Source organism: Odocoileus virginianus, chromosome 16 (genome assembly GCF_023699985.2).
Source record: "Odocoileus virginianus isolate 20LAN1187 ecotype Illinois chromosome 16, Ovbor_1.2, whole genome shotgun sequence".
Classification (NCBI taxonomy): Eukaryota; Metazoa; Chordata; class Mammalia; order Artiodactyla; family Cervidae; genus Odocoileus; species Odocoileus virginianus.
The window spans coordinates 348,889-364,375 of NC_069689.1; the positions used below are offsets into that span (position 1 = coordinate 348,889).

The window sequence follows — 15,487 nt, forward strand, 5'->3', positions numbered from 1 at the left end:
CACAGAGCTCCAGAGATTGGGGAGGGGGGTGGTGAGAAATGCAGGCACTCACCCCTTGTTTGGCCTCAGCAAATTCCAACTGGATTTGAGAACTCAGGGCCCACGGGTAATGGCCATGAGGGGCTGCAGGCTTCACAGCTACTCTTGTAACTTTGACTGGGAGCATTGGAATCCCCCAGCTGAGTGTTTTGAGTCTGCTCAGGGCTGGGTGAGCATATGGAGCACTACAGATGGTTAATGAGCAAGAAAAGGGTGACTGCTACAAGGAACATTTATTTGCTAAGAATTTTATAGGTTGAAAAACATATACCCCCTCCCTACAGCAGTTATTAGGAGAGGGACAGAGCTTTTCTTCTTTAAAGCATTAACATTTTGCAGAGCAGGAACATGAAGCTCAGACAGGTTAAGTAACTGGTTACAGGTCACAAAGCAAGTTAGTATGTTGGTACTAGAAACTAGGTCTACTGACTTCATCCCTTCCCTTACTCTACTTTCTTCCTTTTTTTTAATAAATCACTTAAAAAGTGAAAATATTCCTTGGTCGATCATGTCTGACTCTGCAACTCCCTGGTCAGTAGCCCACCAGGATCTTCTGTCCGTGGAATTCTCCAGGCAAGAATACTGGAGTGGGTGGCCATTCCTTTCTCTAGGGGATCTTCCTGACCCAGGAATTGAACCTTGTTCTCCTGGATTGCAGGTGGATTCTTTACTGTCTGGGCCACCAATGAAGCCCTATATTTCTGTTTTATTGCATTGTTATTTTTCGGCTGTGCAACATATGGAATCTTAGTTCTCCAACCAGAGATGGAACCTGCACCCCCTGCAGTGGAAGTGCAGAATCTTAACCACTATGCCACCAGAGAAGTCCCCTACTCTCCTTTCTTCGAGGCAGCTTCAGGTCCTTTCAGTGCCTATTTCCCCCCTTTCCTTTGAGCATGAATCCCAGATGGCTGGCTCTTGAGGGACTTTGGCAAGTGTCTTTCTTTTTCTGTGCATCCACGGTAGCTGTGGGGAGGAGGAAATAAGGAAGAGTAATCAGCAAAGCTCTCAGCTCCTCCTCCACCCCCTCATCCAAATGACCAGCTCAGCTCAAGTGACCCAGCAGCGCTGTGCTCCCAGTGAGCCTGCAGGGCCGGCAGCTGTCCCTGGTGCTGAAACGTCCTTGTCTCAAGAAGAGAGGCAGAGGGCAAGGGGCTATCCAGAAATCTCCCTCATCCATCCACCCCGATTCTCCCTTTCCCATTCTCCTCTAGATCTCTCTTTTATCTCCCTCCCTCCCTCCATCTACTTCTTTATTTCCTCCTTCCCCCCTTCTCTTCTTCCTCAAATCATAGTTCTCCAGACTGGGAAGATGACTCCAGGGTCACTAAATCTAGCCTTTCACATCAGCTATTTACCAGCTGTGTGATGTTGATCAAGTTATATCGCCTCTCTAAACTCCAGTGTCTGCACTTAAAAAACTGAAGTGGTGATTCCTCCTTGAGGGTCTGTGGTGGAAATTTGTTGGAATAGTGAATCAGGAGTGCCCATCCCCCTGCCTGGCAATCTGTAGGTGTTCACTAAGTAGGATCACCATGATTATTTCCAGGTCAGTGGTGTTCTCCTCAGAGTTCATCCCAAAGTTCATGCATTTGATGAAAATACCTAGTCTCTTTGGAAGGAGCTTCCTAAATAGTGCATCATTCTTAGTGTTTAGACCAGTTTTCCTTTATTTGGAATAGACTTTTATTGATATTTGCATTAAAAGAGTTCTTGATTAGAACATCTTTTTCTTACTGAGCCTCATTTTCCCCCCCTCTACAAAATATGGGAGATAAGCCCTCCCCCCTCCTGCCTAAGGAACTAGTGAGAATGTCCATGACCACAGGAAGGGGTCTTATTCCTGCAAAGGGGTACTACCCCTATTTACATGTATGCCTCTGTGTCTGTCCATGTGTCTCTTGCTAAGGGGACTGGGCTCAGTTCTGTGTGTTCATCTCTGGGCTGGGAATTTCTGGAGCAGGAGAGAATTGCATCTTTTGTTCCCAACAGCACCTAGCACAGATCCTTACCCTGTGAAGGGACTCAGCAGATGCACTCAGAAGTTGTGTGCATCAATGTGTTCCACACATGTGCATGCATGTTGATTCTTGAGTCCCTGCTCACCTCTCACTGTCTCACCTCACTCTGAGGGACAGTGATGCTTTGAGCCCTGCCATGAGCCTGTGTTCATTTTTTCTCTCTCTCCAGAAGTTATTCTCAAGGTGGTGGGCAATAAAGAGAAAGAGGAGCTGTTGTCCTTCCAAATCCCCATCAAGTACTTGCGTGTCTTCCACCCCTACCACTTTGAGTTGGTGAAAGTGAGGCAGAGCCCTGGGCTCTGGGCTCATATGGGCCTGGGACAAGTAGAGAGCAGGTGGGCTCCACATAGATGACCCCAGATATTCCTTCAGAGCAACTCTGGGCATCCCAGGCCCACCCAGAAGTATGACAAATCTGGGGCCATGTGGGACTCAAGAAACATAGCTCCCAGCAGATAGACAGGAAGGATTTCCGTAAGAACTTGGAATTCTTCAAGTTCATCTCCATAAAACAGCCCAATGAGCACAGAATATCTACCACATTAAATGAATACACCATTAAAAACAGGGAAGGTACCTAAAAATCAAAGAAATACAGTATTTACAGAGCACCTACTATATTCCAGGTCCTGAGCTAGACACCACACACACCATCTCCAATTCTCAAGGTGAATCATGTTTTGCATACATAGAACTGAGACCCAGAGGGGAGAATCCTCTCGTCTTTGGTGACAGAGTAAGTGAGGAGCAGAGTCAAGGGTGAGCCTAGGACACCCTGTCTCCTAGTTCATTCTGTGCTGTCTCCACGCTGCCTTGGCAGGAGGAAGGCTCAGGAGAATTGGGGTGTGTGGGAGATAGTGTTCCTTGGAATGCACCCCTCTAGTGGACAACAGGGCAAGAGCCTAGAGGGGTGCATTCCAAGGCAATAACCCCTCAGTCCAAGACCCAAACCTCCCTGCCCAGTGTCCCCTGCCCAACCCTTCTCCCCATTGCTCACTGATAGAAAGGAGAATTCATTCTTTCATTATTCAAGTACTTTATTAAGCACCTACTGTGTGCCAAGCACTGGCAAGAGATGGACAGAAGCATCACTTTTCCCTCTCAGTATGCATCACAGACCCGTATGATTGTTTAAAGAACAAAGTGAAGTTAGCCTGGGTTCCTAACTCAAGTTTGCTGCTTACCAACAGTATATCTATAACCCCCTAGGTCTCCATTCCTCCTCAGCAAAACTTAGATACTGTCACTCCTAGTGTGAACATTAGGAAGCTCAAGTGCCATGATGGGCATAAAGCACATAGCAAGGGACCTGGCACATAGTAGGTGCTCAGTTCAGATTAGTTCTCCTCCTCCCTCCCTCCCTCAGGCCCTGGCACTGGCTTCTTTCTAAGCAACTCCTCAACCACGGCTCCAGGAGTCAATACCTTCCCTGGGTTCTAAGAAGAACCGCATGCCCAGGGCCTCAGGATGAGGAAGCAAAGACCCAGAGAGATTAGTGACTCACCTGGGAGACTCAGCACTTCAGCCATAATTCTGGGAACATCACCCAGACCTTCTGGCTCTCTGTCCACTTACAACCCTTGTTATCACATCTTTACAAAGAGAGCAGGCAGGCAGTGGTCCTTGCTAGGGCGATGAAATATTCAAATAGAACAGGGAAGATTTATTATATTGATCTCCTTGGAAGGGCTCACAGGGACCATGAGCTTTAATTATCAGCTGGGAGCCCCAGTGGAGCAATGCCAAGTGATTGCGGAGGGCTGGATTTATGGCCAGGGTCGGCCCCTTAGTCACGCTTCTTCTTGTGTGTCTTCTTCCACCACCCTGTCCCTGACCCACTGAGTCTGGGAAACTCGATGAAGCCACTGCCAAGACCCAACTGTATGGAACAGATATTCAGAAGGGCAGCTTCATCCCCTGCTACATCGACCACAACCACACAGCTCTGGAGGTGTTGGCACCAGGACCCTCAGGCATAGGGTGGGGCCAAACTTTAAGCAGGCCCTGGGCTCTCTGCCCTTGGCCACTCTGGCTGGCCTGATGGTGTGAGGCAGGGGTGTCTGGGGAAGAAATTGAGAAAGAAAACAGCAACTGGGTCTTTCAAAAATAGCTGAAGTAATTTGTATAGAACCTGCCCTGGGATGGCAGGAATGATGGGAATAAAGAAGATAATGGTGATCCTTGATCTTTTCCAACACTTTCCAGGCATGCGACCCTGCCCTAACCTTGCTCTGCTCCTCACACACCATGTAGGCATGCTGTAGGGAGGACAGAAGTTTCCCAAGGCCTACGTCTCCCTGACCGTCATGTGGTGGGGCAGAGTGCCCCTACCTTGGCCCACATTCTCTGGTGTTCTCTCTCTTTTTCTGTCCCTTCAAGAGTAGTGATCCCTGAACTAGGGCTTACATATCCTAAGGGAAATTTTTAGGGACCTCCTTACCCTTCCTTGTTTCTGAAGAGGTTTGGCTGGTCTTCCACTTAGGTCATCATTCATTCATTCATTCATTCAACGACTATTTTTGGAGCCTCTTCCATTAGCCAGGTCAGGGTCAGGCCCAGCTTGGGCCTAGCTTCCATACATGCTCCCCTCCCCCCATTACTGTCTATCTTCAGAACTTTCAGTATCCCCAGGAGGACTAGCAATGCTCCAAGAAGATATGGTCTCGGGACCTAGCCCTTCTCCCTTGCCCTCAGCCTTCAAACAGCCCAGGATAACAGATTCAACTCCAGTCATGGCCAGAGTATGATCAGGGTGCGAGACAGGTGGCCTAAGCTCTGGGCTTCCCCGGCCCCAACAGGGCTGGTCTGATCTACCCCATAGCACTGTAAGCCCGGTAAGGCAAGATGTGTTCTTCAGCCCCATTTCACAGCTGGGAACACTGAGACCCAAGGGGAGTCTGGTACGGGAGCCCAGAGCTCCTGACCTATATCTCTGCTTCCCCTCGAATGCTAAGGGTGTCAGACCTGCAGACACCCTCTGCTCCCATCTACCGCTCTCCCCCTTTGATCCTGTCTTTCCTGAAGACAGAAAGCAGCTCACACACACACACACACACAATGAAGAGTGAAAACAGTTTGGCCTTGCTGTCCCCAGATCACACCCCACAGTGAGGGGGCTACACCTGTAATACCCAGGCTGAACCTTGGCCTGCCGGGTGCCCCCCACTGTGGATCTGCCCCACCCCCATCCCAGGCCTCTGACTTGTCCTGTAGCGTCTGGGCCCCTTTGCCCTCCAGCACCCTGCCCACTCCCCTGCCCCAGCACAGATGTCCTTCTTGTCTGCTCCTGATGGCAGAGCAGAGAGCACAGTGGGAGAAATTGCTTCAGGTTGGCATGAGCAGGTAGGTGCTCGTTCACACTCAACCATTCAGAACAGAACAGTTGGAAATTAACACCTCCCCCACCACACACACACACTGCTCAGACCCCCGTCTCAGCCCTTACACCCGTTGGAGTCCCCATGAGTAAAAGTCTAACAGGTCCCGGTGAAGTCCCTCAGACCCTGACCCCACTTCCATCCAGAATTTAAATTCCCACCATCAGAGATTCAGTCCTTTGATTTTAGTAACGGGATTCTGTCTCTTGTGAGAGCTGAATGGTCCTCATCACTGTTTTAAGCCCTTGTCAGCTCATACCTCTGTGGAGTGAGCAGGCAACCGCTGAGAGGAGTCTTCTCAGCTGGGAGGCTTAGGAGAGAGTGCTGGAGAGACAAAGGGAGGAGAAAAAAGAGAGAGAGATCCAGAACAAGCCCCTACTCCCAGGCACTCTCTTCCCACTGAAAGCAATGCTAGAAGGGCCAGAGAGAGTGTGGTCCAGCCTGGCAGGACCATCTCCTTCCTCCTCCTCCTGGCATCCTCCTTGGCCGCATCCCTGGCCCATCCTCCTCCTCCCCAGGCCCCTATTTGGGTTTGGTGGGTTCCCAGTCCTCAGGAGGGGACTCAGTGAGGCTGCCGTGAGTCCTGGGGAAAGGAAGCTGGGCACTGCAGCCCGTATCCTGAGCAGGGCTTTCTCAAAGCTAAGATCAGTGATCTGAAGGATCAGGGTCTATCATCTGTCTGGGGGTCTGGACCTGAACAACGCGGGCTGCCTCACTCTTTTCCTCTCTCACATCAATCCAGAGCCCACGTGGGAGTCTTCGGCCACCAGGTTGGGCACAGAGCCAGCAGTGCTGGACACCCATCGCACTCTTGTACTGAGGAGGGTCTCTTTTCCTCCCCAGGGACAGGTGACCCAGGACCCGGCCTCCCTGGGGCTTCCCACCGCCCCACTCTCTTTCCCCGTCCGGAATGAACTTTGACGTTCCTCGGGTCGGCCAGAATGGGTGCCCTCAGCTTCGGCGCTTTCCCTCATTCATCCTGTCTCTGGCTCATATCTCTAGTAGCTCACCCACTCATGTATTTGTTCACTCACTCAGTTCACTGAATCCTGGCCTGTACCCCAAGCCAGGCCTGTCTGTGCTGTGGAGAAGCTGCCCTCAGGGTGTTTTTGGTTTGGTGGAGACAGGAGTCACACATGTGAAAAGGTTAAATACACAAGATAATGTATAATAGCCACAAACCAGGAGGGACTGGCAGAGCTATAAAAACCAGAGAGGAGATAAATATTATATGATTCCACTTACATGCAGTTCCTAGAGTAGACAAATCATAGAGACAGACAGTAGAATGGTGGTTTCCAGGAACTGGGAGAGGAGAGAATGGGGAGTTATTATTATTTAATGGGTACAGAGTTTCTGTTTTGGATGATGAGAAAGTTCTGGAAATCAGTGGTGGTGATGGTTATGCCACATTGTGAATGTACTTAATGCCACTGAACTATACACTTAAAATGGTTAAAACAATAAATTTTATATTATGCCTGTTTTACTACAATAAATAAAAATTTCTAACCAAAGGTGAGAGGGGTGTGAAGGCTGGACAGGTGCCCAGACATTGGACTGTTGAGTTTTTAATAGAGAAGGGTTGGTGCAGAATGGTTGAGAACAAGAGCACAGGTATGATACACATCTGGGTTGGAGAGGAGTGTGGTGGGTGTGAGTACATCGGGGAGGGGTGGGCACATTCTGGCTGGGTCCAGGGCAACGGCCTCACTGATCTCTTCTCATAGTCTTCCCTTTGCCCCACACCATGGTCCCAATGTTCCTGGGGTCTTGAAGAAGATAGGAGTGCTTGGGAAGTCCTTCTTGTTGTCTGCCAACCAGAGTTCATGTCTGGCATGGCGAATATAGAATGAGGCACCCGCTTGGAGCTCCAGTCTCCATTTAAAGGCAAAGACACTGGAAGAAGGCTTAGACACGAACAAGAGTGATGGTGGTAAGGAGGGGTGGGACAGAGGGGGACTCTGGGGACAGAGGCTTCAAACCCAAACCAATCCTCGGCCTGATTTCCCCGGAGTCATCTCACTCATGGCCCTGCATTTGCCCAGAAAATTATGAACCAATCAGCAGGCAATCCCGAGGGACAGGAAGCGCTGACTGCTTTAATGAGTGAGCCCCCTCCCCACCCTGGGGGGCTCTGGCTGCCTTGGCTGCCTAACTAGTCTGGGTGGGGGCATTGTTCCCAGCGCCTCTTGCATGTGTGGGGGTGGGGGCCAGAGGCCCAGCGATGGTGGGACCCTTGCTGAAGGTCACGTGGCCATGGCAGTCAGGCCAGATTGGGAGCTCACTGGCAGCTGGCACAGCGGTGCCCAGGTCCCAGCAGTGAGAGGACGTGGGCAGGCTTCTGTGGCACAGTGGGGGAGATGAGGGGGATGAGCAGAGCCCAGCCTGGAAGGGGCACCACCAGCAGCTCACACAGATCCCTGTCCCGTCCTCTCTCGGAGTGCCAGTCCCCTCATCTTAGTTCAGGGGTGGGGGTTGGACTAGGTCACTTCTGGGACCTGCCCCTCGGACATCTTGGGGTGTAGTGATGTCCCACCAGTCACGCACCGTGACGCAGCACTATGGGTGCGGACGCAAGGGTCTAGAATACTGGGGTGTGACCCCTTTTCTGTGACTTGCTGGCTGTGTGAACTTTGGCAAGCTTCTTATTTTTTTTTTAATCTGTTGGGCTGTACGGAGTCTTGGTTGTAGCACATAGAGCCTTCTGTGTTCGTTGTGACAAGCAGGATTTTTTTTTTTTTTTTAGTTGCAGCATGCAGGTTCTAGTTACCTGACCAAGAGTTGAACCTGGGCCCCCTGCATTGGGAATGTGGAGTCTTAGCTGCTGGACCACCAGGGAAGTCCACTTGGCAAGCTTCTTGATTTCTCCAATTCCTAATTTCTACCTTACTGCACTGTTAGGAAAACTTACTGGACTAACCAGTGCAAAATGTCCTGGGTGGCAGTGAAATGGATTCAGACCCTTTCAGATCTGCTCTTCCTAGTGCAGTGCCCGCTCTGAAGCCAGCCTCGCCAATGCTCTTGTTACATTTGGCTACAAGTGGCATGAACACTAATTCCCACCGACTTAAACTCTTATGGCACCTTGGAAGAGATCCCCACGAAGATGCAGCCAGAATTGGTTGATGCGTGGGTTCAGCAGCATCCTCAGGGACTCAGGATCTTTTCAAGAGCCCTGGATTGCCATCTTCAGCCGGTTAACAGCTCATGGATATAGAACGTTCTCGCAACCCATCCAGAGGAAGAAGTGCCAAGACCAGGAGGACGAGAGAGTCTCTCCTCCCCACAAGTGTTTTTTTTTTTTTTAATTTATTGAAGTATAGTTGATTCTCTGCTAAAAAGCAAAGACTCAGTTTTACACATATAGACATACTTTTTATATATATTCTTTTCCATTATGGTTTATTACAGGATATTGAATATAAACCCCCATGCCGTACAGTGGGACCTTATTGTTACCCATTGTCCTACATATAATAGCTTACACTTGCTAATCCCAAACTCCCCTTTCCTCCCTCCTCCAACCCCCTCCCCCTTGGCAGCCACAAGTCTGCTCTCTGTGTCTGTGAGTCTCTTTCTATTTCGTAAAAAGGTTCATTTGTGTCATATTTTAGATTCTACATACAAGTGATGTCATGCGGCATCTGTCTTTCTCTTTCTGACTTACTGCACTTAGTAGGCCAATCTCTAGTTGCATCCACAGTGTTGTAACTGGCATTATTTCGTTCCTTTTTATGGCTGAGTCGTGTTCCATTGTGTATATGTACCACGTTTTCTTTATCCATTCATCTGTTGATGGACATTTCGGTTGCTTCCTTGACTTGGCTATTGTGAATAGTGCCGCTGTGAACACAGAAGTGCCCGTATATCTTTGAATCACAGTTTTGTCTGGGTGTATACCCAGGAGTGGGATTGTTGGATGATACGACAGCTCTTTTTTTTCTTTTTTTTTTAGCTTCCTGAGGAACCTCCATACTGTTTTCCATAGTGGCTGCACCAATTTACATTCCTGCCAACACCCACAAGTGGTTTTTGTGAGGACTTGGCAACCTCCTCCAGCTGCCCTTCAGAAGACTCCCCCCTCTCATCTTTTTGGCCAGAATTGGATCACATGCACTTCTCTCAGCCAATTCTGGAAGAAAGACATGGCATATCACCCTGCCAGCAGCAAGTGCAGACAGGTGTAGAGAAGGGGCACCTGGACCCAAGCCGGTTCTCGGCTAGGAGGAAAGAAGGGGAGTGGCTGAGGGGTAGGCAGCCCTCCGTGTCTGCTCCACCCCTCTCAGAGCCTGGTGATGACAGTGAAACCTGAACTCTGATAAGTTGACCTGGCACAGCCTGTGGGACCCAACATAGGGTGGAACTTAGGAGTCACTCCTACCCTGGCCTCCTACAGAACTGATAGAGCTCCTGGCTGATGGAATGCAAGCAGTGGAGTCTCGCATCACTCGCATCTCTTCCCTGAGTTCCCACAGCCAGTCTGCACTCGAGCTCTCATGAGGCCCCTTTCCTTTGCTGGCATCTCCTCTTAGCTGGACCATTGCGGCAGCCTCCAGCAGGGCCCCTCCCATCCATCCTGCCACCAGTGGCCACAGTGGCTCCCTGCCCAGGGTTAGGCCTTCCCCCTGGACTCCTTGTCCCTACCATGGACAGGGCAAAGCCCTCACTGTCAGCCAGATACACAAGGCCTTGTCCCCCCAAGCCTGCTGGGTCTCTGTCCCTGTTCACCCAGGCATTCTCTAGCTACACTGGATGACCGGCTGTTCATACCCATGCTGACCTCTGTCACCTCCCAGTCTTAGCTTCTCTGTACTCTCAGCCTGGAGTGGTCTTCCACCTTCTTATACCCACTGCACAATTCCTAAGGCCCTCCCCACTCCAGGTTGGAAGTCATAGCTTTTCTCTTAGACATGTGGCTTCCATGACCCACAACTTGCTTAGGCCTTTGCATGGATCATAAGTGTGTGTGTGTGTGTGTGTGTGTGTGTGTGTGTGTGTGAGTGTGTGTGTGAGCACCCTATCCCCGTGGCAGGCGATGAGCTCCTGGGGGGAGCACAGTCAGGCTCTAGTTCTCCCACAGGCCCTACTGCACCTCAGTATCTATGAGTATGGAGAAGCTTCCAATTAGTATTTGCTGAGTTCAACTGACCTGAGCTTTCACCTTCACAGCAAAACATCTGCTGTCTCCTTCAGCCTTCACAGCAGCCTGTCAGAGTGTGGCACCCAAGATGTTTTCTCACTGGAGCATGAAAACCAGGTCCTAGAGAGGGGAAGGGACTTGCTGAAGGTCACACACAAAGTTGAGGCAGACCTGGGCCCAGAGCCTAGGTGTCCCAGCCACCCAGCATTAGCTGCCCCCACGGCTGCTCTTGCCCTGGTGGCCACCTCTGCGTCTGGGCAGAGTAGGCAGCAGCATGTGTGGGTGTGGATGTGGGTGTGGTGGGCCCTGGGGAAATGCCAGGAGAGACCATAGGCCCATGTAATGAAGGCTCTGTCCCCAGGGAAGGCAGGTCTGCCTCAGTGGCTGGGAGTTAATGGCTTTGCTGAAGATCACAGCTGAAGGTTAATCACATTCCTTATTCCACAGCCTGCCAGAGCCTTTGCCATTAGCATCTGTGGCGAATGGCTTCCCCACTTATGGTGCCCCCACTCCATGCCACCAGCATATTCACCAGGTCCCTGGCATCAGCTTCGGGAGGTAGTTTAACCTTGATTCCTTGCCCCCACCCCATACACACAGGAGAGAGGCTGACCCTTCCTCCCCAGTTCTAGGTCTGAAAGGATCTTTCCTGGGGGAATCATCTGGGAAACCATTCAAGGAGGGAGCTGTCCTTCCTGGCCAGGCAGACACTGTTTCTTGCTGTGTAGACTCCATTTAGACACATTAATAGCCCCTAGAGAGGACAGCCAGCATCCATTAAACACCCCTCTTCCTGGGTGGGGCAGAGGGGTCTGTCACAGGTCCTCCTTGAGTGCCTTGGTATTTGGCAGATGGTCCAGGCTGTGTGGATGCCCCGCCGGGATTCGGGAGAATGGTCGCTCTGGGACGGGCATGGTTTGGGGATAAATCCTGAAAGGCCATTCCCGGGCACCACAGAACCCAGAGCAGCTTCTCTGACCTGACCTGGTGGCCAAGGCACTGTCCCTGAGCTGCCACCAGCGCCTGCTCTCAGGAACACACCCATCACCCCTGTATTCAGGCCCCAAAATGACTGCAGCTCATCTCCCCAGAGGCAGAGGCAGACACAGCTGAGCCTCCAGCCGGGTCTGGGAGGATGGGAGAGACACTTTAGTGTGACAGGCATCAAGGCCCTGCCATGGCGGGGGAGGGGACCCACACTGTATTTCGCAATCCTGCTGTCAATAACTCCTGGAGCCGGCAGTGCATTTGTGCTGACCTTTCCGAGTGATGACTGATTCCCGCAGAGGAGCCAGAGGTGGGAGAGCCGCCACTGTTGCTAAAAGCCCCGGGCTGGGGGCAGAGGCATGGCAGCTACTTGGAGAGTCTGTGCCAATGACCCCCAGGCACCACACAGGGCTGCCTGCTAGATGTTACAGGATGACGCATCCTCCCCCTGCCCCCAACACACATAACCCAATCCCATCACTCACTCATCACCTTCTGGCCTTTGCAGATGCTTGACCTTCTCTCCTTGGAGTCCGTCCTCATTCTAGGGGGTCCACACATGTCAGGCTTGATGCCACCTCCACACTTTGGCTCAGGAGGTTTTCCCACTCAGAATAACATCCTCCCTCCCTTCAGCCCTCTAGACCTTTCTCTCAGAGGCTTCCTCTAGTCCTGCTTCCTTCAAGCAGGCTTTTCTGATCATCTGTGGGAGCGTCTCAAATAATCCCTTGTTTGGGGGCTACCATTAATGCTGTCTCATTTTGTTGTTTAAATACTAGCCATATGTGTGCCCCGGATGCTGGCTTAGTCCCCCAGATGCCCTGTTGAAGACCTGCTGTGGCTACTGCGATGGGCTGGGACACCCATGCAGGGCAGAGAGGGGCTGGTGACAAGGACAGAGGTCACATCTAATTCGGCATCTAGAACACCACCAGCCATGGGTGGGAACACTGGTATAACTGTTGAGGAATAGTTTCCCCATGATGAATCAAGTGTCTTAAAATATGCATGTCCTTTAATTCAACAGTTCTATTTTGGGTACTTGTTCTAAGGAAATAATTTAAGATACAGAGCTATGTATCAAAGATTATTCGATGCAGTTTATTGGACAAATCAGAAGGGAGAAACCAGGATGCTTGGACATAACAGAATGTCCTGCAGCTACTACAAATGGGTAATTAATGTTACTTAGGACTCTGGATATGCTCAGGTCTTAATGGTAAATGTAAAAAAAAAGGCAAGATGTTAGGATGACAATTACATGGCAATTATATACAAAATAGGCATAGGGGGAAAAAAAAATCTATCAATAGAAAGAGGGAATTCCCTGGCAATCCAGTAGTTAGGACCACAGGGGGCATGAGTTTGATCCCTGGTTGGGGAACCAAGATCCTGCAAGATTCACAGTGCATCCAAAAAAAAAAAAAAAAAAAACCCTAGAAAGAAACATGCAATATTATGAACAGTTGTCTCTAATGTAGGAATTCAGGTTTTATTTCATCTTTCTGCTTTTCTGTATTTTTCCAAAACTGTGTGTTGCTTTCATAATCGGGACAAACTCTGTGATGGATACAGACAAGCACACAACATGATGCCTGAACATTCCTTGATTTGGGAGAAGCTGTGACCCCACCACCTACTCCCACCTTCTCCTTGCAGCTGTCCAAGCCTGGGGGACCCCCAGAGCTGCCCCTGTGGCATCAGTCCTTCCTCTTTCAAAACCAGGATGGGGCCAGCAGCTTCTCAGAGGACACAACCCTGGTCTGGAGTGCAGTTTCTCGTCTTCAAGTGAGTGACTGCCATCGCCACCTCAGGGAAGCCGCACACCGGGACACATGTCTGAAAGGGTGTTCAGACCATCCTGCCCCTGCCTCCCGTGGGGATGAGTGAAGGGGTCCCAAGAGAGCCTCCGGTGTATGCAGACAGATTGGGGAGCACACTGGGGCCTGGGGCAGGACACACGGGCCCTATTCCCATAGTAGATCCATGTGTTTATTGCACCACCACCTGCCTCCACTTGAGTCTATCAGTGACGGGAGAGGAGAGGAACCCTTAGAGCTCACAGCCTTGGAGGCAGGGAGACCGGATTCAGAGACCAGCTGATCCACAGTCAGTTCCACACCACCAGAGCAAAGACCCCAAAGCGCAGAGCCAAAGGAGAGCTATATAAACTCCCAGAGACATGGAATATGCTTAGCATTGGCCCTGAACTCAGGAAGCCCTGAAGGGCAGAGGAGATTTGTGCAGGGAAAGTTCAGGAGGCAGGAAACTGGAGGGTGGTGAGGGATGGGAGAATTAGATGTCAGGTGCCAAAGGAGGCTTCCCTGGTGGCTCAGTGGTAAAGAATCTGCCTGCAGTACAGGAGACACAGGCGACTCGGGTTGGATCCCTGGGTCAGGAAGATGCCCTGGAGAAGGAAATGGCAACCCACTCCAGTATTCTTGCCTGGAGAATCCCATGGAAGCAAGCTGGGCAGGCTACAGTCCATAGGATCACAAAGAGTCGGACACGACTGAAGTGACTTAGCACACAGCACTGACCAAAAGAGGGGCCCCAGTGGGGTCTCAGATGCTGAGATCCAAGAAGCCTGGGCTGGGGGCTTTGGTGGGAGCCCAGTTGATCTTCCCCTACAGTGAAAGGCAGTGAACCATGGACCCTTAACATACTTCTGGGCATCTCCGTGTTGCCCCTAAAGAGCCGTTTGTACCCCAAGATGCTGGTAGGGAAAGGCCTGAATGGACTGAGCATAGAGAAGCTCCCCATCACTGTGAGTGGCCCCCTGGACAGTCCATGGCTGGTCCCCCTGGCCCCACCCCTCCCCAACCTGCTCCACCTCGCCCCACCAACAGAGCAAATCTGCCTTCTCCAGCAACTTCCGGCAGGGCCTCCACCAGGGCATCTGACTACTGTCAGATGTGAGGAGTACCTCCAACACCAAAACTCAGCCTTGCCCCTGGGCAACTTGGGAGAAGCACAGGAGGCCCTGGGGGATAGCAGACTTTTAACCAGCCAGACCTGGGTTCAAATCTTGACTTGCCCTAGTCCTCACAGCAGAACCTGGGACAATTTACTTAACCTCTCTGAATCTATAGAGCACGCATCTCTGAAATGGAAACAACATGCTGGATATGATTTCTCTGTATACCATGAAAGTCTAGAGCCAGACTGTCTGGTTCTAGTATTTACCAGCTTACATGACCATGGAAAAATTACTTGGTCTCAGAGCCTTAGTTTCCCTGTCTATAAAATGGGTTCATAATAATAGTACTTTTCTCATGTGGTTGCTATGAGTTTTGTTTTGTTTTTGAGGAAACACCTGTATAACACATAGAATAGAATAAATACTCAATAACAATGAGTTATCATCATCACTGCCTATTTCTATGCCATGTTTTTCCCTAAAAGACTATGGTCAAGGGACTTCCCTTGTTAGTCCAGTGGTTAAGACTCTGAGCTTCCAGTGCAGGGGGCCTGGGTTCAATCCCCGGTCAGAAAATCCCATATGTGGCATGGCCAAAAAATTAAACTCATAAAAAACAAAAAGGCACAATTTGGCAACCAAAAGTAATTTTAAAAAGACATCTTGGCCACCCTGACATAACAGATAGTTAGTGTTAGGTGCTCAGTCATGTCTGACTCTGCAACCCCATGGACTGTAGTCAACCAGGCTCCCTGTCCGTGGAATCCTCCAGGCAAGAATACTGGAGTGGGTAGTCACGAACAGACCTCAACAAGTTAGAGCTTCCCCACTTTGCCAGGAGGCAAGCCTGAAGGAGCCAGTCAGCTCTCCTGCAGGCTTGGGCTCAGTGGGGGTATGGAAGTAGTTAGAGTGAGCAGAGGTGGGAGCTCAGAGGTGGGAGACCAGCTCCCGCCTCCCTTCCACCGCCTGGGCACAGCCTCCCCAGGCACCGTCCTAGGGA

The 15,487-nt window shown here is 50.7% G+C and overlaps 1 long non-coding RNA gene across 2 annotated transcripts in view; it reads right to left on the bottom strand.

Annotated features, from left to right (window-relative positions):
- Positions 1-253: 253 nt before the first annotated feature.
- LOC110139844 (uncharacterized) overlaps positions 254-15,487 on the bottom strand; it is a 54,271-nt gene continuing 39,037 nt past the window's right edge. The window contains exons 3-6 of one of the 2 annotated variants that reach the window (XR_011491657.1): positions 10,590-10,700; positions 6,683-6,742; positions 5,697-5,761; positions 254-1,005 (exon numbers count right to left, since the gene is read on the bottom strand). This is a non-coding gene — a long non-coding RNA (uncharacterized lncRNA). The remainder of the gene's footprint in view (positions 1,006-5,696; positions 5,762-6,682; positions 6,743-10,589; positions 10,701-15,487) is intronic. The other variant, XR_011491659.1, reaches the window with a different exon arrangement.